The 26,508-nt window shown below is 34.9% G+C and overlaps 1 protein-coding gene across 1 annotated transcript in view; it reads right to left on the bottom strand.

Annotated features, from left to right (window-relative positions):
- The window catches only part of ERBB4 (erb-b2 receptor tyrosine kinase 4), a 1,107,258-nt gene that overhangs the window by 78,081 nt on the left and 1,002,669 nt on the right, over nt 1-26,508 (bottom strand). The gene's annotated exons all lie outside the window — the stretch shown is intronic.

Genomic DNA, 26,508 nt, shown 5'->3' with positions numbered 1-26,508 from the left:
CTGGCAAGACCCCTCAGACAAAGAATCAAGCAGCCAGCTGCCTGCTTGTCATGCTCTACCTTCCTCTTCAGAGGTCTCCCTTTTCTGCAATAGTCAGGGCATGAGAAGGCTGCAGTATCTTACAGTTAGGTCAGCGGCCCTGTAGGTCACGGTGTAAATATATTCATTCATTTATCCGTTTATTCAACATTTATCAAAAGCTTGCCATGTGCCTGGTGCTGTGCAGTGTTTGGGATGCAGGGATAAATAGAACACACTTTCCACTAGGGAACTTTCATAGCTTGGAAGGGGAAGTGGAGATGTATATGTACCAACCGCCATGTATACATGAGTTATGCATGTACTTTTCAAGCCAGCTAAAATCTCTTTCTGCAAACATTTCAATGCAAACATAAAACTGTTCAATTAAAAATATGTATCTTTACTAGTTTCTTTATCTTTAAAGCTTGAAGAAGATCTCAAGGGAAAGATTTGAACCATATGCATAAGATTGGTTAGGAACTAAAATCTTTTTAAATTAAAAAGGAATAAAAATTAGTTTGACTAGGTGTTAATTGGAGTTCTGTCATATCTAAATCACATCTTAGTCATATATAAATCTTTCTCATGCAAATATAACTGGGGTACATAGCTTTGCATTCTGGAGAAGGAGTATAATTGCATATCTACCCCTTTCTTTTTAAAAACAGGAAAAGGTTTAGTAGAACAACGACATTACTCTGGCAGCTTCCCAGTGGGAAACAGTCAACCTTAAGTGTGTTTAAGTAGGCTTGGGAGGGAGGCTCAAGTGTTAAATCGTATAATTTTATTAAGAGAGATACCTGAGGAACTGGGGAGTTCTAGCTATAATCATATACTTGAAAAGGCAAGGAACAAAGCACAAGTGCTTTCCCTCCTCTTAGTTAAAATATAACACATTTATAATTAACAATTAATCCCTCCTAAAGGCACTTAGTGGTTTCTTAAAAAAGAAAAATCTTCATTGTGGTTTGCTGCAGCAATCAAAAAGTTCATATTCAAATGGAAAGAAGTACTTATTCCACTAATGTAAATGGAATTTGAAAATTGAGTTCTTATTCAACATTGCCATTTTTAAGAGACCTGCTAAATTCTTGAGGGGAAAAAGAGGATAGTGTTAGTGGCACTAGCTCTCCAGGACCTTGATTGTGTCCATATTGGCCCCTCTTCAGCTCTCTGACTCCATACACGTTAGACCCTAAGATACAAAACTGGACAATATTACAGAACGGTTGTTCTCTTATAAAATCTGAAAGCAGATATCTTCTCATGGGAAGAAAATGACTAGTCTCACAAGTTGGCTTAAGGTAGAAAAAACCATGAATTAGCAATAGGTTGCTTTTCTACTTTCATTTACTTATTTAATTTTTTGATGTTTCCTAATCAGTAAAATGAACATCAACATTTTTTACAGGGAAGCTTTAAAATGAATTTAAAATGTATGCATGATCTCTATAACACTGCAGATTTGCAAGGTTTAAGCACCTGGAAAAGTGCTTCTCAAACTTTGATGTGTATGTGAATCACCAGTGAATACTGTTACAATGCAGAATATGATTTAGTAGGTCTGAGATGAGGCCCAGTATTCTGTATTTCTAGGTAATGCCAATGTTTTGCTGATCTATGCATCCCCCTTGGAGTAGCAGGGTTATAAAAAACACATTGCCCAAAAGCAATTTCCAAACATGACTACAACAAAACTTTCCCATGCCACATGATCTATGGGCATGTAAATGTGCTATTACTGCATCAGGAAGTAAAGTAAAGAAACTTTATTTCTCTATCTCCTTTAATCAGTGGGGGTCCTATGACCACTTGGACAAATAGACTACAGTGAAAGTAATGTGTGACATTGGTGGGTATAGCCCTTAACTGGCTTAGAAGCTTCAACTTCCAGGCTTTGGAAACCAGATACCATGAAGGGGTATGACTACCTTAAGTCAAAATACACCGTGAGAAGCTCAAGCAATGTTGGGAGGCTTGAGAAGATGAGACTGCCATGTAGGAAGGAGAAAGAGGGAGAGGGAGAGAAAAAGAGAGAGAGAAAAAAAGAATGAGGGAGATTGAGAGAGAGAAGGATCAAAGAGCGTGGAGGCATCAGTCATGAAAGTGAAGGAACCATATTAAAAGTGGATCTTTCAGCTCCAGTTGATACCACATGGATGAGAAAACCCAGTGTTTGAGACTTTCATGAATTCCCAAGACACAACTCTGAGCAAAAATTAAATGGTCGTTTAAGAACCTAAATTGTGCAGTGTATTGCTACTCAGGAATAAATATATCAAAATTTATAAGCAAGGCAAGTATTAAACAGGCTTAAAAATGAAGGCGAGCATTTTAAAGCTATTTATATTCAATAAATGTGCAACTTAAACATTTACCAAAAAAAAATCTTGGAATGAACTATCTTCTTTCCCACTCCTGGAAAAAACAGATATTGCATCAACATTTAACTGAAAAAAATTATAGTTGCATTTATGCAAATTTTCAGTAGCATTCTCTAAAACAGTAATGATAATCAATGCTCTTATTTTTAAAAATACCATTTACTTGCATAAATTAAGTGGTAAAATTGGATATTTTTCTACTTAATATACATTTTCTCTTCATTGCAGCAAAGGGAAGTAAATATCATGGCTTTCTTCTCTTGATCATAATTTATTGGGGAAATTGTCATTTTAGTCATTCATTTAACAAACATTTAATGAATTCCTACTATGTACCAGACACTATATATAGCAGGCCCTAGAACTGTAGTAATGAAAGGAAGAGTTCTTGTTTTTATAAAACCATAACAGTTGAGAAATGTTATAATAGATGATAGATAGATAAATAGATAGATATAGATAGATAGTTAGGGTCATGTATTATATTATTATGTCATATATTCTACCAAATGCTTTACATACACTATCTCCTTTTATCCTTAAAGCATCTTGTGAGGTAGATACTATCATTAACCACATTTTTCAGATAAGGTATAGAGGATTAGAGAATTTCAATGACTTGTCCATGATCTCACAGTTAATAAGAGGTGGGATATGAAGCCAAAAGTGGCTAATTCCAAGGAAAGCATATAAGTAGGGAATCTACCTGAGAATGATACGTTATAAGAAGCTTCCTAAATGAGAAGATACCTAAACTCAGTCTTGAGGGAGAAGTCAGAGAGGTGAAGTTTAGAGTGGGAGAGGAATCAGGTAAGAAGGACAACAGATACAACAGTTGAACTACATGGAAGAATGGCACACTGATGAGTAGAATAGGAGGGCTGAAATAACAGAAGATAATTCTAGAGTGGAAGGCTTTGTGCTGTGCATTGCAAGCTTTTAAGATGACAAAGTATATCTAATCAAAACATTTTAAAAGATTACTAGTCTTGTTGATAATATATTAGAGGAGTTTAAGGCTGGAGGTGGGAGTCAAGTTTGAAGATTGTTGGAGTAATATAGGCAAAATATAATTCTGTTCTAAACTAAGAAATGGTAACAAGGAGGGGACACACTGGTTCTAAAAGTATTTTGATGACAGTAACAAGTGTCATGATAATCGCAACACTAATAATAATAGGTAATATTTATTATTTCCTATAGTATGATCTGGTAGGCTAAAAAATTCCCCCTTACCTCACAAAAATATACATGTCCTAATCCCTGAAGCCTATGAATATTACCTTATATAGATGAAAAGAGGTATTTACAGATACGATTAAGTGAAAGATTTTGACATGGTTAGATTCTCCTAGATTATCTGGGTGGGCCCTAAATACAATCACATGTATCCTCATAAGAGTGAGGCAAAAGGAGATTTTACACACACACACACACACACACACACACAAACACAGAAGAAAAGATAATGTGAAGATGCAGGCAGAGAACTGAAGTGATGCAGTCATAAGTCAAAAAATGCTGGCAGCTGCCAGAAGATGGAAGGGAAACTAAGGATGGAACATTTCATGCATGGATGGAAGAAGAGTTGGTGTGAAGGAGTCAGAGATGGTGAAATGACAAAAAGAAACAGTACCAAGGAATTCAAAGGGAACATTCAAGGAGAAGAAAGTGATAGAAGAACAAGGAAGAGAGAAATAGGAAGTTGGGTCATGCATATGGAAAGGCAAAACAGTATGGTGAGGAGAATCTGCGACAGGGGAGCTGACGGGCAAGAATCACAATTGAGATGCATTATCATATGTATTTCTTGAGGATATTTTCCAAAGACCCTTTTATTATTAATGACACAAGCACATGAATAGCAAAACAAATTTTATGTCATTCTAATATATTACTTGAAATAATTTGACCTGGTAATACAACTACCATTTGTAATTTAGAGGAAAAAGGAAGTTCTAACTAGAGAAGTAATTTCTACAATTAAAAGAGCCGCATGCTCAAATTTCTGTTTACCAGTCAGTATCATTATAAATTTGGGAAAGGTATTTGTGTTCTCTGAAACTCACTGTCTGCATTTATATGATGCAAATAGTATATATATATATAGAGAGAGAGAGACAGAGAGAGAGAGAGAGAGAGACAGAGAGACAGGGAGAGACAGAGACAGAGACGGAGAGACAGAGAGACACAGAGAGAGAGAGAGACAGATTTACTACTGGTTTTCGATGAAAAAAGATTTAAAATATATATTAGAGGAAAAAAAGGCAAACATAAATTGTAGTGTTTAGGGATGCTCACTGGTGCTGTAAAACTGTAAAGAAAGCAAAGTGATTATCATAAACGTCAAGTGACTGGTTACCTATGGGGTGAAGAGGACAGCTGCGTTTGGGATGGGGCAACTGAAAGGGACTTCCAGGGTGTCTGGCAAAATTTTATTTCTTGACCTGGGTGATAATAACAAGGGTATTCATCCTATAAAAATGTATTCAGCTGTGCATATGTTTTGCATAGTTTTTTCTATATTTGTTTTAGATTTTATAATAAAAAGCAAAAGAGACCAGAGGAGAAGCTAACTCAAATCACAGAATAATTTGCCTTGGAAACCATAAATTCACTAAGGGTTTTAAGTATTAAAGTTCAAAAGCAACATTTATTGTATAACATTTCCCTTCGCCTCTGTGGAACAACTGACTTATTATTTATTGGAATAAAAGAATGATACTACAACAGCTAAATAACTTTTTGCATAATAGTTGTCACGGAATAAGTTCAAAAGACTATTTGGAGGTATGAGAAAGCAGCTTATCGTTGGTAGGTTAGAAGTAGTAAATCAGCTAAGGAACGGTCCCTTGAGCAGTCCAAGCTACAACACCCCTTGGCTGGTGAATTCTTGGCACTTACAGCCAACAGGAAGCCAGATCTGCTGTCCAGTTTCTGCAGATGCACCCTTAGCCAAATAAAGAGATGCCAACCACATTCATGGGATCACTGAAAAACAGTCTATAAAGGCTACAGCTTGATATTTGGGAAATGACATTACCTATACTAAAATGACTATCTATACCAGCATTTGCCAACAGCTTAAGGTTAAGAAAAATAACTTACTGAACCACTAAGGATTCTTAAATTAATATTGAATAGCTGGAGCAGGGGGTTGGTATCAAGGAAAGAATGAGCTTAATGTTCCAATATTAAACGACAAAACTGAATTTCCAGATATATGTTGGCTATTTCTACTTGAATGTGTCATGGGCACCTAAAATATATATGTTCAAAAGGAATCTCATATTCCTGCTCAAAAACAGTATCTCTTTCTAACATCCCTATCTCTAGTCATGGCACAATCTCCATGTGAATTTTCAGAAACAAAGTCATCTTTCTTCCTCCTCACCCTTTGTCTCCAATCAGTGGCCAAATACATTTGATTCTGGAGCCTGTGAAATACCTCTTGCATCTTTTCACTTAAGTGAAGAAAACACCACTTGAATCTTTTTCACTTCCCTTTACTCTTGCTTTCAACCTCCTAATTCAAGCTCATATACTTCTTGTGTGGACTAACTCTTCTCAACACTATTTTATTTCCTTTATGTATTAAATAGCATTATATTTTTCTCATGTGTACTAATGATAGCGTCTCTCTCCTTCACAAACAAAACTAAAACAAGGGAAAAACATCTTCATATGTGCATTATCCACAGCATAATGTTAAAACTCCTTAAGCTAGTAATTCAAGCTTCCTTCATGCTTCCCTACCTACATGTCTGCTTTTGTCTGTCTGATCTCCTTTCCATATCCTTCAGTCAGGCACTTGTGCTTCCTCCTGGGTATATTCCATATTATATCATCTTGTGCCTTTGTTCTAGTTGCCTCCTCTAACTCAGTGCTTCTCAAACTTGAGCATGCATCAGAATCATGTCAGGGGACCTGTTAAAATATGGATTGCTAGGTGCCAGCCTCAGAGTTTCTGATTCAGTAGGTCTGGGGTGGGGTCTAAAAATTTACTTTTCTAACACTTTTCCAGGGGGTGTGGATGCTGCTGGTTTGTGGATCACACTTCGAGAATCACTGAACTAAATATGTTTCCCTCTATCTTTACTTCTGCAATAAATCTATCACTTAAGGCTTCATTTATGATCATTTCTTCCTATCTCTGGACAAATGTCCTCAATCCAAAGGCATCAGGACACTTGTCTTTTCTTTGAATGTCTATAGTGTCAAATTTCTATCTTTCTTATAATACTTAAGATAGCCCATTTTTCATATAGTCCTGTGTTAGAATTCAATTTTCCCTGTAGACTGCACACTTTTTGAGGGTAGTATCCATGTTTACAATTTCTAAATCACAGTTCCACAGTGCAAAGAATGATGTCTTATATATGAGACGGAAAATAAATGTTTTCAGATTAGTAAATAAATACATCTGAAAGAGGACATAATGATGCTACCATAAATATCTACAGGCAGATAAACTGGAAAAGGTGATATAAAGTCGCCTGTTGGTGCAAAGCTTGGTTTTCACTTTGCATGTGTCTATACCTTGCCAATGATATGGGTCTCCTGCTGTATTTCCATCCATTGGAACAAATCACAATATTTTGGGGCAAAATATTGGGGCAAAATATTTAAGCACTTCAATTAAAATACTTTATCATCTGATGACAAAAAAAAAGAAGGCAGCATTTGCTTTTCAAATATCACATATTTCATTCTGTTTTCTCCTTTTCTTCAGAGGCAAAGTGATTTCTGAGCAAAGTGATCTTGAATAAGAAGGCTCATGGTCTCAGGGGAAATGCAGAACAAGGTGGCAGGTGATGGGAAGGCTGAAGTGTGGCATAACTGGTTGTGTCCGCCAAAGAACACTTGAACAGATAGCTGATCCATCTGCCATCAGTGGAACTGACTTAATCCTTTCTTTATCTCTTCTTCTTCTTTTTTCTTTTTTTTAAGTCACACTCAACCACTATGCAAGGCATTCTATCTTCATGTTTTTCTTCTTGCTGTCTTTAGGGAAGTGGCATGTTATCCTAGAAGACTGGTCTCGGAATGAGAAGTCCCATGTTCAAGTTTTGCTGCTGCCCCTATATAGCTGATGAAATATTTTATCTCATTAGGCTTTGCTGTCCTTATCCATCAAATGACAGGGAAGGATATGTTCCACTTATTTCTGGAACTTCATAAACCTATTCTTTTCTCATGAGAGAAGTAGCATATCATAGAGAAGTACCTCTATGGTACTATAAGGTAGCATACCATTGTCCTGAAAGGTTTACTGAAGCCTTTGAAAACTAGTTTTTATTTGAGTGGGGAATAGCATGTTCATTATTTACATTATGACAATATATTTAGTTCATAAACTGACATTTATGTTTTTCAGTCAGCTCTGTCTACCAGCATGACATAACTACTCAATGCAGTTAAGTGGGACTCACAACTTCCAGTCAATTGGTTCACCAATTACACACCTACAGAAATTACACCTCTTTTATTCTAAATAGCATGACTTTTTGTTGTCAGTATTCCATTAAGAGGTCATAGGAACATGGGTGAAAAGTGATTGAACACCACTTTGAACTTAGAACAAAGCTTAATAGCATATTTCAAACGTAATGCTAAAGTAATCAAGAGAAAACTGATATGAAATGATGAAACTACAAGATGGAAAAAAGCCACATCATGAACATACATGTAGGTATGATAAAAGATCAATGCTATTCTATTAGTTTCAACTTCTAATTGAAACTTCCATACATTCCCCCACTCTGTTGCATTCATTTCCTACTCTTTTACAGCATTCTGTAGGTAGGATAGAGTTTATACTAGTGCTTCAAATATTTCTAGATGAGGAAACTGAAGTTCAGAAATGCTGAAGAACTTGTTTAAGGTCATTTATAAGGTGACAGAACAGGGGCTGGAAATCATTTTTTCCCTTATAAACCAACACCTACTTCCTTAAAGTGTTGGGATGCTTGTGAGCCAAGGAGATACATAATCATGGCTACATATTCCATGAGAAGAGATGTTTATTAAGTAACTTTGTGTCTCCCACAATCTTTATTACAGCACCTTTCACAATATACTTAGGGAAAATTTGTTGAATAAACATTACTTCAGGATTTCATTTACTTAATTGTCACATCATTGTTGATGGCCTCCTATCAAGTTGTGAAACTTGGATATTATTAATTATTGAAATTCACCTCAGTTTAAAATGTATGGTCAAGATGGAGGAACAGTGACAAGATTTATCCTCCCACTTGAAACAACTAATAAATTGAACAAAATATAGCAAGCAGTAGTACTCAGGATATTGAATATCAGACAATGAAGGAAAATGATCCCTAAGAGATGAGTAACAAATGAAGTGAGCCTGAAGATTGTTCCAGCCTACTGTTTGGAGTAAGTTTCCAGGCCATGGTGCAGGGAGAGAAAAGCCAGGTAGAGATAAGCAGTCTCCACGGGTTGAGAAGATGAAGCTGGGAGCCGTGGGATGACAAGGCAGCAAGAGTTCCCAGGGCAGTGTAGACAGAGAGAAGAGAGATGCATACAGATAATCCTGAGAAGTGCAGAGTTCTCCTCTTTGAAAATTCATTGGCATACTGATCAGCACATGGATGTGAAGAAACTACAGAAAGTCAGGTAAAGAACCATCCAAAACAACTCTAAGGAATAGTGACTGAATTTCACATTAGCCCTGAATAGTTCCGGTTCCCAATAACAAGAGCAGAAAACTTGACAATTCAGGAAGGATTAAAGAACTAAGAAGGATCATGCCTTAGTAATGGGGGAAAAAATAATCCTAGATTAAAAGTAGTTCTGGTCAGGTCTAACAAAGCTTAAAGCAAGACCTGAAAAGATCAAACTGTTTCCAAGTAATTTAGCTCCAGAATATATGTATGGGAATAAAAATAATTACGTTCTTAACAAGTTAAAATTCCTATTTTGTTATTCAATCAAAGATCACACATACACAAAGGAAGCAGACAAATAAAATTTATACCGAGGAAAAAATAAATCAATCAAAACTGACCCAGAAATAATTCAAATGATTTTATTTATAGATATTGATATTTAAACAGTTATTCTGACTGTATTCCATATGTTTAAGAAGCAAGAGACATAGAAGATATAAAAAAAACACAAATTGACTTTTAGAGAGAAACATAAAGCATCTGGGATAAAAATCTATTGGATGAAATTAAAAGCAGATTAATGTTGCAAAAGAAAAAAATAATGAACATGAAAAAAATAATGAACATGAAGACATAGAAATAGAAACTATCAAAAATGAAGACTGAAAAAAAATTAACAGAGCGCAGTGAATCGATGGACAAATTGAAGTAGCCAAATCATGTTCAGTTTGAGTCCCTGAAGGAAGTGAAAGAAAAAGGGGTAGCTGAAACATTTTAAAGAAATAATGGCCAAAATTCTCCAAATTTGAAGAAAACTTTAAACCCACAAATCTAAGACTTGCAATGAACCCCAAGACCAAGAAACACAAACTAAACTATTCCAAGTTCACAATCATACTAAAGTGCTTAAAAAATATTAAGGAGAAAATAATAACAGCCAGAAAAAAGACACATTACACATACCTATACATGCACATATACAGAAACATAGATAGATAAATAGAGACAAGGATAACAATGTGAGTGAGAAGACAGAGGGCAACATCATTAAAGTGATGAAAGAAAAAAAAAATCTGTTGATGTAGAATTCTTTACTCAGAAAAAAAACTATCAAAAACGAAGGTGAAGCAAAGATTTTTTTAAAAAATACAAAAGCTGAAAGAATTTAAAACCAATAGATCTGCCCTACAAGAAATGTTAAAGGAAGTCCTTCAAGCATGTAGAAAATGACACCAGATGAAAATATGGATTTATATAAAGGAATTAATAACACTGGGAATATAACTACATTAAGTAGTACACATGCTTTTTTGCTTATTATTAATAACTCTTTAAAAAGGTAATAGTTAAAGCAAAATATAATAACTGTATTGCAGAGTTTACATAGAAGTAAAATAAATAACAATAGCACAAACAGCAGGTTGGGGAAAGGAAGTATATTATTCTAAGGTTCTCATACTGCATGTGAAGTAGTAACAATATCACTTGAAGGTAAATTATTATAAATTGATGATATATACTAAAAACCCTAGAGATACCACTAAAATAAAACAACAAAGAGTTATACTTAATGAGCCAACAAAGAAGACAAGTAGAGTCATAAAAAATATTCAGTTAATCAAAAAAAGAGAAAAAAGAACCAAAAGAAACAAAGACTATATGGGGCAAATAGAAGACAAATAGCAAGATGATATTTCTAAATTCAATCACACCAATGATCACATTAAATGGTCTAAACACCCTGACAAAAAGGCAGAGATTGGCAGGTAGTAAAAGGATGGAAAAAGTTGTAACTTGCTAACAATAAGGATAGAATGACGACATTAATATGAGACAGAGTAGATTTCAGAGCAAAGAATATTATTATGGATAAATAGTATCATTTTATAACTATAAACAGGTCAATTCTCTAAGAAGATATAACAATCAGAAATATTTACATAATAAATTACAGAGCTTTGAAATATTTAAAGCAAAAACCAATAAAAATATAAGAACTGAAAAACAAATCAACAAGTATAGCTGGGTATTTCAAAATACATCTCTTAATAATTGATAGAACAAGTAAAAAGAAAATCAATAAGAATACAGAAGACAAACATCAGTCAATTTGACCTAATACCTAGGAAGAGCCTCCTTATTAGTGCATATATCCTTACCATCTGGACAAGTCGATCAGTCCAGTAGTGGGTACTGTATCTTGCTCAAAATGACATAATCAGAGTTTTCAAGTATTTTGAATTTTTTACTGAGAAAAAAAACAATCTCTTTCATGACTGACTGATCGAAAATATAAAACTCAGGAGCAGTCAGCACTCATCTTTTTGCCACAGACCAGAGTATTGGGGAAATGGGGGCATTATGAAAAGAGATAAATAAGGAGAGATAAGGGACGGAAGAGATGCTCTTTAATACTCTAGGTGCTGATTCTCCTTCTGATACATACCTGCATCTCTCTTCTTTTTGTGTTTTAGTTTTTCAACTCTCAATTGACTATGTGAAATATCCCAGAACCCGCTTCTGCTTCAAGATCCCAGAGCGACACGGAAAGACATACACGGTGCAAACGTAAAATCCAAATTTATTGGCCTGGTTTGCAAGATCCTGTCCTGCTTACCTATCATTGTTCTTTCCCACTCACTCTTCCTCCTTATGAAAATTGCAGACTCAGCAGATAATATTACTCTCATAAGTCACCCTACTTGGAATACACATCTCAGTTTTTTCTACTTCCTGTTTCTGGATCATTTCAAATTCTATCTCTTCAAAAAAGACTTCCCAGATCAAACCAACTCTCAGGGATAATTTTCTTTTCTTAAGTTCTAAAAGCCATATTGTCTTTACCACAATTTTGACAGCCAATTTTCCCTTTTTTGTTACATACCATCTTATATGTATGCCTTGTTCCCTAATTTAGGCTATTAACTCTATAAGGTGATTGGGCTTTGTCTCAAATATCTTGGGACACCGTCCCCCTCCGCAAGCTCAGAAAAGTCCTGCAAATAATAGGTATTACATAATTATTCTTTAATGATGATAATCATCAGTGATTGGTGGGTTGGTTTAGGGACCTGAGAATCAGCTTATAATTCCACGTTTTATGACAGAATTTATTCTGATTTCAAACTGGTTTATAAATCATCAATTGCAACTCAATTCATTCTTACATGGGTATTTTTCATCACCAATATGTAAGTATATTCACACATAAGAAGCTTGTCTTTATGGTTTTATCCATAACAAGATATAATAACTAGGCACATTAATTATTAAAAGTTTATAGCTATTAGCAAAAATTAGTTCATTTTTATTGAAACTTTGTATCTGCTGATAACTGTATATTCAAAGAAAGAGAATACCTTGCTTTTTTTTCCACCTTAATTAATGCTGCTTGATGCCTTTTCATTCCCAGATGCAAAAAAAAAGACAGTTAATGAATGCTATTAATAAATGAGAAAATATTAAATATTAATTTTACCACTTTTTGTCCTCAGTAGCATAGAGGACTTTCCCTAAGCCATTCTAGTGACTTCATTGTAAATTGACTCTTTAACACACTTAAAATGTAAAAAGCCATTGTAAATATCCTCAGTTCTAGAGCAAACTCAGCCCAGAGGTAATCTCAAACAGAAGGGAAATGGCAGTCGCAAAGTGACTAAGATAGACAGTTTTGTATTAAAAATGTGGAAATGATTCTAACCGTCCCAGAGTTACCTCACTTCTAATACGTAAGAGGTGATGTGTGTATGTTAGAAGCTCCAGCTTTGATTTTTAACAGATTTGGGGTCAAATCCCATCTCTGTCATTTACTATAACCCTGTGCGACCCTGTGCAAGTCACACAATATCTCTGAACCTCAGTTTTCCTCCTGTGAAAAGTGAGGATGATAGTGCCCAAATCACAGATGAAGGTTAATTAAATTAAAATAAGTAACTTGCCCACTACATGGTAATTGCTCAATAATCTTTAGATTGATATGTCTGCAAGAAAAAGTAACAGTTTTATTTTATTGATTGATGAGCAGATTTAGTTCAGTCTTTATATGGAATATAACAGCTTCATCAAAGAATGTATTTTCAAAACAATCAAATTATTTGTATCTAAAATATATTTAAAGAAATTATTTTTCTCTATCTTAAAAAGGTACAGTTTATGTTATTCAACTTTGAGATGGCTTATATACTGTGTTAACATAACTGAAAATAAAATTTCTAAATAAAAACGAATTTAATCACTGTATCATTGCTTTACTTCCATGGTACCAAACTGTTTTGGCTAATTTTTTTTTAAACTGAATTGACTAAATACTTTGGCATTATGTAAACATACACTCAAAATATCTTCTTCAGCATAGGAACTTTACATTAAAAATTATTTTCTATTTCATTATAAAGGTCAGAATTCCTGGGAAACCAGGTGCCCGCCCCCCGCCTTTCTTTTTTCCAAAACGAGTGTCATTGAAATGTTTCCATTAGTCTAGAGCTTGAATATCACCTGCTGGTAAAGTACTTCATACGTTGAATATGATAAAAGGAGGCTGTGCCTTTAAATAGTAGAAAAGCAGGGCAACAAGAGAATATTATGCTATTACAGTAAATTACACTGACAGTAGAAGGCAGTGGGGGTTATAGAAAGGAAAAGGAGTTACACAATAACCACTGGCCAGAGTAATTAGCTGGGGTAATGAAGAGAGAGGAGAAGTGTGTTGGACATTGAAACTCTGTCCTGTCAGCATTATTGTTCTCCAAGGCTTTGGAAGAACAATGCTTTGCTGAGCCCTCAGTAATCGCTATACATGACTACTCATGAAGAGAGTAATTAAGAAATGTCAGTGCTTCTCTGGAAAAAAATGTGTTCTCATACCACACAGAGTGTTTTCCTGGAAGAAGGACAGCTTTTCCTTGTTGTTGTTCTAAAATAATAACAGAGCAGAATTTGTACTCCATGCAGTTCAAAACAGTGAGCTATGAATAACTAAACAAACCCAACGATGTAATTGTTCCTTCCCCCTGCACGCCCGCCTCCCACACTCAGAGGTATCACTGGCCTTACCTGAGCTAGATAGCAACTATTCTGAGCACTGTATCCAGTCTCCCACATTCCCCAAGCCCCTAAGTTACTCTATGTCACATCACCACCCTATTTTATTTTTGTCATGACACTTATCACTATTGGAAATTCTCTTTATTTATATATTCATGTATGTATCACTTCATTAGATTTTAAGCTCCATGAGGGTAGAGTCATTGCCAATGACTGAAAGGGTACCTGGCAGTAATAAATTATGAATAAATATTTCTTAAATTAAAATAATTGAAGAATAACATTGTGTTTAAGGGAAGTATAACATGAAACCTCACATGTGCTTTAAGAGGTCAAATTCTCAGTTAAAAGCAACCATTTTTATGGAAAAATAAAAATTGTCAGGCTAAGCAACACAATGAAGTACTACAAAAAATTACAAACTTTTTTTTGTTTTTTGCTTTTTTTTTAGCCAACTGAATTTAAGGTTAAAAAAAGAACCTACTTGAAAGTTACTGCTAAAAAGAAGTAAATTTCTGTAAATGATTCAAAATTTCTATCAGAAAAAGTCTGTCCTTATCTTGCAAATGATGAAATGTCAGCAATTTTTCTTACAGAAGTAGATTATTAGGGAAATGAAACCACAGATACTGCGGAGTGAAAAGGTAAGAGCACTAAACCTGTACTAATGAGGCTAATCAAATCAAACACTCTTCTATTCCATTCCATCTTATTCACTCTGCTCTTTGAATTAAGCAGTCCTGTCTATATGGCTAATTGTAGCTTTGATTCTCCAATTTGCTTTTTAATCAGATTGCTTTAGAGGTAAATATTTATCTCCCCAAAGTAGTAGACTTTATGGTTGGAAAGAAACAAAAACTAATGTTTTGCATTTTCCAGGTAGAACATACTTTGGTTCAGGAAGGAAATAAGTTGAGCCCCAAGAATGAACAAGATATTTCATCAATTTGAACGAGCTTTAGCTGAAACCAGAATTGATAATGATTTCTGAATACGATTCTTTCCATCACAGCTGCCTGCTTATTGTTTCATTAATTCTATAATAAGAATAAGTGGATAATAAAAATGTTTTCTAACTGCAACATCTCATTATGTCTACCATAAAAGAGTTTAATATGGTGGTAATGAGCTGAATTTGGGGAGCCAGAGTGTCTGGGTTTGAATCCTAGCTCTGTTACTTAATAGTTACATGACTGTGGGCAGTTGATTTAAACTCTTTGTGATTCAGCTTCCTCAACTGCAAATTTGGGATAATAATAATACAACCTCAAAGCACTGCTAAGAGGATTATATTAATTAAACATGTAGAGCACATTGAACAATACTCAATGTTGGCTATTACTGATAATATTTTACAAAATCCTCGTTACTTGTAAAATTGAAGAGAAACATGAATACGCATAATTATTGATTTATATTTCAACACATGTATTCACAATATCAGGAGCTGTGCTGGTCACTGAAGGTACACTGGAAAACAAAAGCAGCCCAGGACTCACGGAACATACTGGCTAGGCAATAACAATTTAAAAATATATACACAAATACGGTGTGACAAATGGCATATGAAAGAAAACTATACAGTACTAATTTATTCATCCATTCATTACTTTGTTCAGCAAATATATTTTATTTTTTTATTTTTTTTTTAGCAAATATATTTTAAATACCAGCTATATGTCACATCCAGGATACACAAATAGTGATTAAGATATAGAAGGTTTTGACTTTTAAAGAATTGTGACTGGTAAAACCATGTAATAAGTGCCATTGAGAACATAGAGGTTATCTGGCATGCTTTCTTCCCACACCTTAGAGAAATTAAATTTGGTCTGGTCTTTCATGTCATTTCTGTTTTAAAATCCTGGAAAAACCATTATCGTTTCTTTTATGTACAAATCTTTTCTTTAGTTACACAACTCTGGAGAGCTTATAAACTAACAGTTTTTAAATCCTTAAATATTGTCAGAATCTCAATGACACTTACTAAAATGCCCTCCATAGAATATTAAATAAATAAATAAATAACAACTCTATCCAATCATGTCAGCAATATGATACCTTCCATGTCATGTCAGAAATAGGGCATTTATCCTTGATTCCTCCTTTTCCATTATTGCTCACATCAAATTTGTCGATTTTAACTCAACGACCTGTTTCCATATTCTGAATCCCTTTACTCCAATCCAGCTCCCCTTGCCAACAGTTCAGTCTAAGCTACTCTCATCTCTTCTATGGAGTTCTTATTCCTTTTAATCCATTCTCCATAGAGTTACTAGAGCAGCCACTTTTTAAAAAAGTGAGTTTAATTAGCTTAAGTCTGTACTTGAAACCATTCCAACAAGGTTTAAGTTTAGTCCTTCAGTTCCTTGATAGCCTAGCTCCTCCACTAGATCATGAGTTCCATGAAGACAGGGGTGGTTGTTTCTTGTTGAAACCCAGTACCTATTAAGGCATTTCACCTCTAGTAGAAACTCAAAAAAATGAATGCTTAATGAATGAATGATTGAGTTAAAAGTAAATTGGTAATTAGTTTATCTAACTGACCTGTTGTAAATCATGGGCAGCCTAAAGACCTTCAGGAGGTATGAAGGGATGAAGAGGTGGGCCCAGGTTGGAGGATGTACACCAACTCAAGGAAGTGAATAAGTCTTGGTGACTATGGTTTGTGACATGACAGTGTATAGAACTGAAAGGAGACAGAAAAGTGTGCTGAAGGCAATCTGCACTTTCTCTTACCCCCACCCCCTTCCCGTTTTACCCCTAACTGACACTCAGCTCTGCAAAACACAGGGCAAGAAAGAAACATTTTTTATGTTAGTTGTCTGTCCTCTAGAAAGCACTTACATAGTCACATATGAGAACATATATTTGCCACAGTTGTGTATAGATTTAAGAATAAAAAACTGTACTGTATTTCAGGAATTGTTCACTTAATGTGTGCTATTGGAAATATGAGGCTCCACATTGTTAAATCCATATCCACCACAGGCTCTGCTGGTATTCTAATGCGATGCTGTCTATTTTAGGATCTCCTGTGGAATTTGTGAAGTCTCTTAAATCATCAGGTAATAATGTTTATACTTCTAGGACGTAAAGTGTTCACATGAAAGGGAAAATTTATCAAAGACTGATTCTGCAGAAGTGATCTTAACGGTTTAGTGGTAATTTGCGCTGGAGAATTGTTTCTTTCAAATCTTTTAAAATAAAACCAAAGTTTAGAACTAGACCAAGTCTTGAAGAGGATTAAATTTGATTCTTTTATTTAATAGATGAAGAAAGGAGGTCTGGAGAGACAAATTGGAAGAATCAGGGCAGAATCAGGATGGGAATCAATATTTCCTGCCTGAAATTGAGGATGGTTCAATTGTAATAGGATGCCAAAAAGGACATCACCACAATTCATTTCAATAAAATCAACATTCCTTGAAACTGCTCATGAGAGGTTAATGCATTTAAAAAATATGTAGGCTATCAATTTATTATGTTTTAGAACTCCACTCTAATTATAAAAATATATATCATTCAATATTTATTAAACACCTACTATGCTTAAGAAATTGTGCAAGGTTTAGTAATTATATCACATTATAAATAATAAATTATAGGGGTCCTAGGAATGGTGATTATACTGTAAATTAAAAATAAAGTCTTTAGAAAGTAAAATAGGCTTTCAAATTATTTTGAGTTTTTAAAATAAATCATAAATGAGATCAATGAATACATTTTAAATGTTAATTGGTTGTAGAAACATCTTTTTTGTTTTGTTTTGTTTTCATTCCCCTGCATCGTTTCTAACTCTTTTAGTAATGCCTCATTTGGATCATGTACACAGTAGGAACTTGACAAAAATTTAATGATAATGATAATATTAAAGCCTGAGGATTCAGCCCTTGAGGCAGGGAGAATTGCAGAGTATTTGTACTAATACATTGTTATTGTTGTGTTGGTACTGAGGATCCTCCAATATGTATTCCATCAAGATCATGAAGAAGACTGTCATTCAGTGGCTAATTCAGGGCATAATATATCACAGCAAAGATGTGTAAATTCGTCTTAAGGAAAAAAAAGAGACTTGTTTGTAAGTGAATAAGATATACAATAATAGCTAAAGAGAGTGTCATTCAGAGGGTTGGATTGGCTTGGGAGCCTAGAAAAAGTAGAGTTCCAATGAAAACATTGACAATATCCATGTAAGCACCTTTGAGGGAAGATGTCTTAGCTAATAAATTCAGTTATTTTGACTCTACTGGTAATGCTCAGGCTTCAGATTTATACAGAGCAAAATTCAAATGCTGGCTCTACCACTTCCACCAAAACCTTGTACAATACTGCATTCTTTTTTTTTTTTTTTTTTTTAAATTTATTTATTTATTTATTTATTTATTTTTGGCTGTGTTGGGTCTTCGTTTCTGTGCGAGGGCTTTCTCCAGTTGCGGCGAGCGGGGGCCACTCTTCATCGCGGTGCGCGGGCCTCTTACTGTCGCGGCCTCTCCCGTTGCGGAGCACAAGCTCCAGACGCGCAGGCTCAGTAGTTGTGGCTCACGGGCTTAGTTGCTCCGTGGCATGTGGGATCTTCCCAGACCAGGGCTCGAACCCGTGTTCCCTGCATTGGCAGGCAGATTCTTAACCACTGCGCCACCAGGGAAGCCCCAATACTGCATTCTTGAGTTTCATCCTCTTACCTGTAAAATTGAGCTAATAATTGCTATAGTAATAAAGTTTGTTGTGAGGATTAAATGAGATAATACAATAATAGTCTACCTACTACTAAAGATTTATTATGTTCCTGGCACTATTCTAAGCACTTTACATGTGTACTGTCATTTCATCACTATAAAAACCCTATGAGATGGATTCTACTAAAGTAGGTTAAAAAAAAAAATGGTGTTCAACAGCTTTGCAGCCTGCTCCTCTAAGAAGTAGCAAAACACATACACACACACACACACACGCAAAACCAGATTACTGGACATCAGAGCCCACTCTCTTAATGTGTGTTCACACTGCTACCTGTATCTTGAGTCACAGTAACTGACACATGGATCATATTCAATAACTAGTAACTAATAATAATCATGATGTTAGAAATAAAAAAAGAAAAACAAGCTGTTCTAATCAAATACACTACTTATTCTACACATCCAACTGGTTTCTTTGGTTCTGATACCTGTTCGATAAAGATGATTTAATGACTAAGATCTGACTTTCCAAATAATCTATCTCTGGCAAGAGAATTATTAATCATTCAGACACTAGCTCTCCAAGCTACCTGATGCGAGGTTTTGTAAATTAATAATTGGCACTCAAGTTTTATATATCATTAATGGCTTTGGTTAATTTAAGTCTGCCCAGAGAGGTGGAGTCACAGGCTAGATTCTGAGTAATCGTTGCCAAACCACAAGGTCATTTGAGAGTTTATCAACCAGCTCTCCCTAGTGTTCACTTTGAATACTTTTCTTCAAATTTCTACAGTAATCTAAATTCCTCCCTCAATTATTCATAACATATTTTTCATATCTTTATACTCCCAACATCTTTAAAGCAAATGCTTAATTTATTTTCTCTTTTAGATAGAAAGCTAACTGAGGGCAAAAGAATGCCCAATTTAATATATTGAATGGACACAATAATAAAATATATTTTTTCCACCACCCCATTCCTTTGCTTAAACTTGAAATGTTACAATTAACGTTTGGCCTGGCTAAATTTACTACTCATGTATCAGGAGAAAAATCTTATTAAAAATTTCTTAAGAAATAATTTTTCCATAGCATAAAATGAAAAAAAAAAGTCATTTGTAATTCTGAGCAACTAAAACAAAATGAAGTATCAAGTTAAAAACATAACTTTGTATAGCAGTTTATGATTATATTATCTTATTCAATTTAAGCTATATAATCATGGAAAGTCAATATTCTATGGGTGATAGTCCTATGAGATATGCATTTTATATACCTCTCATCATTACAGTTAAATCTTAAGATATAGTCACATTTTGGAGAAGCTCTACTGTTCAAAAGCTTAAGATTGTTAACTGGCTTAAGAAATCAGAAGTATTTCAAGCTATATAAAATGTTCCCCTAATCTGATGGTTTTTAAAATGTGGTCTCCAATGGCATTAGTATTTTCTGGGAATTTGCTAAAAATGTAAATTCTCAGGCCTCACCCCAACCTGTGATGTGTTGGTAAACCAGCTTTCTGAAAATAAAGGCCTAATTTAGAGCATTTGCTGATTTCCATAATGTAAACATTCCCAACGTGGTCCATTTCAAGCTACCAACCCTACTTCTTCCAACATGGTGTGGGGAAGGGATGCATAATCAGAGTTTGAAAGCTCATAAAGAGCTGGCTTCAACACACAAGTGCCCCAGACATACTGAATCAGAAACTCTGGAGATGAGACCAAACCCAACACAAGCCCTCTAGATGATTCCAATGTATGCTAAAGTTTGAGAACCACTGCCTTAATCCATATTCACTATTTTTTTCAACATTCACTCCCCAGATGATTGTGTTTACTCATAAAGCTTTATTTTCCATCTATATACCAAAGGCCCATAACTTTTAATCTCTAGCCCAGAAGGATATATCCTCCTTCACTTTCATGTCCCATTGACACCTCAAACATCACATGTCTAATGTGGAAACCCCTGTGATCCCCATAAACCTGTCGCTACTCTATTGCCCCTGTATTGGTAAATGGCATCATCATTCATCTAGCTGCTTATGCCAGAACTCGGAACTCATCCTTTACATGCCTCTCCCTTTACCTCTAAAAGTCATTCAGTCTCCAAGAACTCAAGTGTATAGAAGCTTCTTAATGTGTGACTTGGACAAGTTCATTACCTCTTTTATTAAATTTCAATTTTATCATCTCAGTTCTGTTTCTAAATACAGCCTAAACCTATCCATTTCTCTCCACCTCCATACCCACCTTCATCCAAGCCACCATAACTTTTTGCCAGAAGCACTGAAAGCTTTTCTAACTTGTCTTTCAACAAAAAAGCAATTTCTATGAAATTGCTCATTATGGTTCAGCTGTTAAGTACCTCTGAAAAATAACCAGTGGTTGGAATGTGTGTATGCTTGGGTGGAGGGTGGTAGTTAAGATGGAGCAGAAGAGGGGGCAGGTGGTTATGGTGCTGTGTCCCAGCAGCAGGTTATGGAAGCAGGTGCAGGTGTATGGTGCGGGTTATGGGGCAGCAGGTTATGGTGCTTGTTTGTAGGAAGCAAGTGCAGGTGTATGGTGCAGGTTATGGGGCAGCAGGTTATGGTGCTTGTTTGTAGGACGTCCTGGCATGAGGAAGAGCTTCCTTTACTTCTCACCAATTAAGTGTCATTTCTACAATGAAGCCCACAGTTGTCCCAGACGAGTAGAGTTCCCTAGATAGCCAACAGTACCCTATACACTTCCAATGCAGCTCTTTCCCAGTGGTAATTCATTATTTGTGGAAAAACTTGGTTAATGTATTTCCCACCACTGTTCTGTTCCCTAGCTGTTCCATTTTCCCTGAAACTACACATAAGCCCAGTATATAATAGGAGCTCGATAAATATTTGTTCAACATCATGTTTAGCATAGCAAGATCTTAATTATACAAAAATTGATATTAGAAAATGCTATACATTGTATATTGTAATATGTAATATACTAAGCATAAAGCCACAGTTAATTCTGTTTACATTTAAAATAATTGTTTTAATACATTCTATAGCAATTTGGGAATATTTTGGTTCAATTTCAAGAAGGCATCTGTTTAGAATGAACATAACCTCACTTTGCATATTTTTTTAGGCCATTTTAAATAGAAATGTATTATACATATACTCTTTGGAATATTAAAAAGTCAATTTCTGTTAAAGAAAACTCACAAATTTATAGATATAAATGAAATTAATTCAATTTGCATTCAAATTTATTTATTCATGTTCCTAGCTGGATAAAATATTTTTAGATATACCTTAATGTCAGAAAAATAATTTATGGAATCCATAGTATTTAATGACTTTATTACTGAGTAACAAGAAAGGTAATTTGCATATATATGTGTGTATATACATGTGTTTGTGCATCTGTTTATGTGTATGTATACAGCGTGCATATATAAATGCATGTATATTTGTATATGTATATACAAAAAGGTACTTATGTATATGCAGACATATATACACATGTTATTGGGAAAGTAGGAAAACAATAATAAATTCCATGCTGCATTTGTGACATCCCTGTTTTGAGTACTACTAGAAATGCTGCTAACAAAATCACTAGAAGGTGTTTGCTTGGTTCTGAAACAAGTCAGAATGAAGTTCTAAGACTACAAAATGTTGGAGCAGTGAACAAGCCTACCAAATAAAGTTTCACTATTTTTTTTAATTTGCAAGATTAAAAAATATAGCATCATCATTTCCCCTTGACTTGACACTGTTTTGATGGTACATACCCAGCCCATAACCTCAGTGCCCTAGGCAGCTGCCCTTCTCTTAAAAATGTGTTTTGAAGAATCTACATTAGGAAGAAGACTTTTCAGAATAATTATCTACTTGCCACTTATTGATTTTCTGAAATTTTGAAAGACGCTTGCATGACTCCCATTTGAAAGGTGTTTGTTGTGTCTTCAATCATTTACTAGTTTAGATAAGCAAGCGATATTTTCAAGTAACAGCTCCAAACCTGTGTGTTATTTAATTGGCTGCTTTCAGAGGGCAACTGTTCACCTGACAGTCATCTCACGTACACCAGGATTCACTACACATATCACTGGAAACTGCTTTAGAAAACAAACCTTGTTTTCTAATAGGGCACATGGCCAAAATTTATGGCATTCTTTAAAACAAGAGAAAAAAATCTCAAAGCATTGGGACATACTTGGTTTTACAGAAATTTTAAATATCATCTTTCTTTAAGCAATTGAATAATCATATTGGTTAGAATACAATCTTGAACAAGTTAGAATACCCAAGTACTTGATTTGAGAGACTTAGGCTATGAAATATATCAGCAAAAATGGGAAGGAAATGGTAATCAAAGAGAATATGATTTAAATTTAATTTCTTGACAGAAACAATATTTATTGGCCTAGGATTAATAAGCACTATGGAATCTATTCTCAGAGACAAAAGGATGTACATAACAATAAATTAGAAATTATACTTAATACAACAAGTTTTCTTTAGATTCAATGTTTAAGCCATTGATGTCTTGAAAAAATATATCAAAAATAATTGTTAAAGATATACTGAATATAACTAAAATATTGTTCCTTGTAATGACTGATGAATGAGAACGTAAAAATCAGTCTTTTGTGAAGAATAACTACTTCTACTATGAGAGAGCTGTTAATAACCAATTTGTGGATATATATGTGAAGGAGAGCTCTATTTCATTTTTCTCCTATTTGCATCACCAAAGTTTCTTCACATATTCACTATTGTGACAACAGGTTGGATTTTCAATTCACCATCTGCCTAAATAGCATTAACCTTCCCATAACCTCTGAATTTCACTGTTACACTTTGTCTGATATTTGAATCTCTCTAATATAAACTAGAAACAAAATACATTGTCCTTTCAATTAGGCACAGGATAGTGCGTTCCAGGAGCCAATGAAAATAAAGTATCACATGGAGATGGACATTAACATTTGAAATCATTTTTATTAAAATGCACTAAGTTCTAATCAGAAAAAAACTAGCTTTTGAATACTCTAAGCTGGAACAGATTTTAATTAATATACTGTAATAATAATAATAAATTTGAATAGCATCTTACAGTTTACAAAATTATATTCACAAACACCATTTATATCTTAAAGGGAAACCTATATATCATGCTAAAGATATAGGCTTGTCATCTTCCATTCCCATGGCCAAAATAATTTCCATACTGATACATCTATTGGTTGCTTCTTAGTTCTCATCGTATTTGTCCCATCAGCAGCACTGACAAAGTTTATCGTTCTCTCCCTCTTGAAAATTTTAACTAGAACAGTTTTCCTTTTACCTTTCAGACAGTTCCTGCTTAGTCTGTTTTGCTGGTTCTTCCTTCTCTCTCCAACCTCCTAATTTGGAATTCCCTGGTGCTGAGAATTTGGACTTTTTTCTTTTTGCTTATATTCATTCCCTAGGTTATTTTATACCATCTCATGGTTTTAAACACCACCTAAAACTAATGATTCTCAAATTTGTAGCCCCAGTTTGGACCACTCCCATGAATCTAGATCCCTTTATCCAACTCCCTACTTAACATTTCTACTTGTAAGTCTAATGGGCCTCTCGAATGTTATGTTCCCAAATCTGGACTCCTGATGACCTCCTCCAAACCAGGTGATGCACCAATTCTTTCCACGTGTTAATAGCAACACCATTCTTCTGGTTTCTCAGGTCATAATCATTTGTATCATACTTGAAAACTGTCTTTCTCTAACACCACATATCCTTTTGTTGAATTCACATTCAAAAAATAATCTAAGTGATAGCTACTTGCCAACCCCTCTATTACTACCACCCTGATCCAAGCTATCATGTCATCTCTCACCTAGATTATTTGATTAATGGTGTCCCTGCTTTAGTCCTACCCTCTTCCTCTGTAGTCCAATGTCAACATAGAAGCCAGAGAAATCCTATCAAGATGGCGGCCATCTCATTTAATTTCTCTGTATATAACACTGCAATGGCTGTTCTTTTAACTCAGAGTAAAATCCGAAGTCCTCACTAATACCTAGAAAACCCTAGATGAACAGGCTTCTCTTACCTTCTGATTTCATCTCTTGCTACTCTGTTCCTCATCATTCTGTACCTGTCACATAGGACTCTGGTGTTCCTCCAATCTGCCAGGAACGTTTCTACCTCAGGAAATTTGTTTGCACTTGTTCCCTTTGCCTGGGTTATCGTCCAGAAAATTATATGTCTAACTTCCCTATTTCCTTCATGTCTTTTCTCAAATGTTCTTCTCAGTGATTTCATCATGGTCTAATCAATCTAAAACTACACACATACATACACAGATCCCTGACATTTCATATTCTATTTTCCTATTTACTTGCTTATGGTTTGCCCCACTCCCTGGAACATCAGATCCACAAAGACAGTATTCATTTGGCTATTGTGTACCCTAATATGTCCCTAGCACCTAGAATCTTCCCGGTACACAATAGGTACTTAACAATATTTACTGAATGCATACATGAGCAGAATTAGATTCATTTACATAATGAACATTTTGTTTCAAAAAATGGCAAAATCAAAGTTATAATGAAATATATACTGACCCACTAGCATGAAATATTCTAAAAGCTTAACTTTATATTTCAATAACTCTTAAGGAATGCAGAAAAGTTTTGGAAAAGAGGAAGATGCAATCCTGATTTTTAAAATATTGAAGATGAGCATGAGACAGTGGTGAAGTGCAATATTTTGCTTATATTTGCTTTTACAGTCTCTTTCTTTATATTTCTATGTACTTTCAAGAGAGCAGAATGAACACTATGGTCTCAGTGCCTCAGACAGTTCCTGACGTGATTAGGCATTTAAAATTTGTTAAATTCCATATATGCCAGTATATATATATTCATACTAGCAACCCATATGAAAGTCACTGATAAGAAAATGAGATATGTGAGAAGAAGTGAGGGCATCACCTATTTCAATAGGAACACGCAGAGGAGTGAAGTACATTATGGAAAAGTTTTCTATCAATACCATATCAAGGAAGGAGGGTCATATATTTAACTTAAGGAAAGATAGAACTTGCTATAAGTGATTGAATACAATATGAGGAATAAAGGGATGAAAAATAAATAGCCTACTTAAAGAAGGGATAAGGCTCTTATGAGAGATATTATTTATTTCATAGAAAGTCCATATATTTGAAAAAGTAAATAAAACTTGCCATGCTACCTACACTATACAAATGTCTGGGTCTGAAAGCAGAACAGTGTAAAGTTGCTCAATTTTTCGCATGACATCTAGTTTTGCCTACCCCCAAAAGGGAGGCAGGAAGAAACTTCAAAAGCCAGTATGTTCAAGATGTTCAGCAGCAGGATGAAATACACATGATGAAAGAAATCTTGCGGGCAAGGTTCTGTCAGTGGTTCACCCATGGGTGGCTGCATCGTGTACCACTGAGACACCTGCATACTTTAACAAAAGACAATGTTGGTACCCACTGTAGTGCACCACACAAAACGCTTCTTATTCTGTTCGTGAGAGGCTTGTGTGTATCTTACCGGTTCCCATAGTTTTCCAAGTCTACAGTGGTCCCTCACAATACAGTGGTTGGCTCTGGCAACCCAGGAACTTCCTTAGCTATTTGTGCTCTGACTGGTGGTACGGTCTTCAGCATGCCTTTTCATCATGTAGAAATTGTAACCCATTCTTGGTATTCAACTACCCTGACATGGGATTGGAAATATTACACAAAGAAT

The sequence above is a fragment of the Eschrichtius robustus genome, chromosome 5, assembly GCF_028021215.1.
Source record: "Eschrichtius robustus isolate mEscRob2 chromosome 5, mEscRob2.pri, whole genome shotgun sequence".
In the NCBI taxonomy this organism is placed as follows: Eukaryota; Metazoa; Chordata; class Mammalia; order Artiodactyla; family Eschrichtiidae; genus Eschrichtius; species Eschrichtius robustus.
This window is presented reverse-complemented; position numbering and strand designations above follow the sequence as displayed.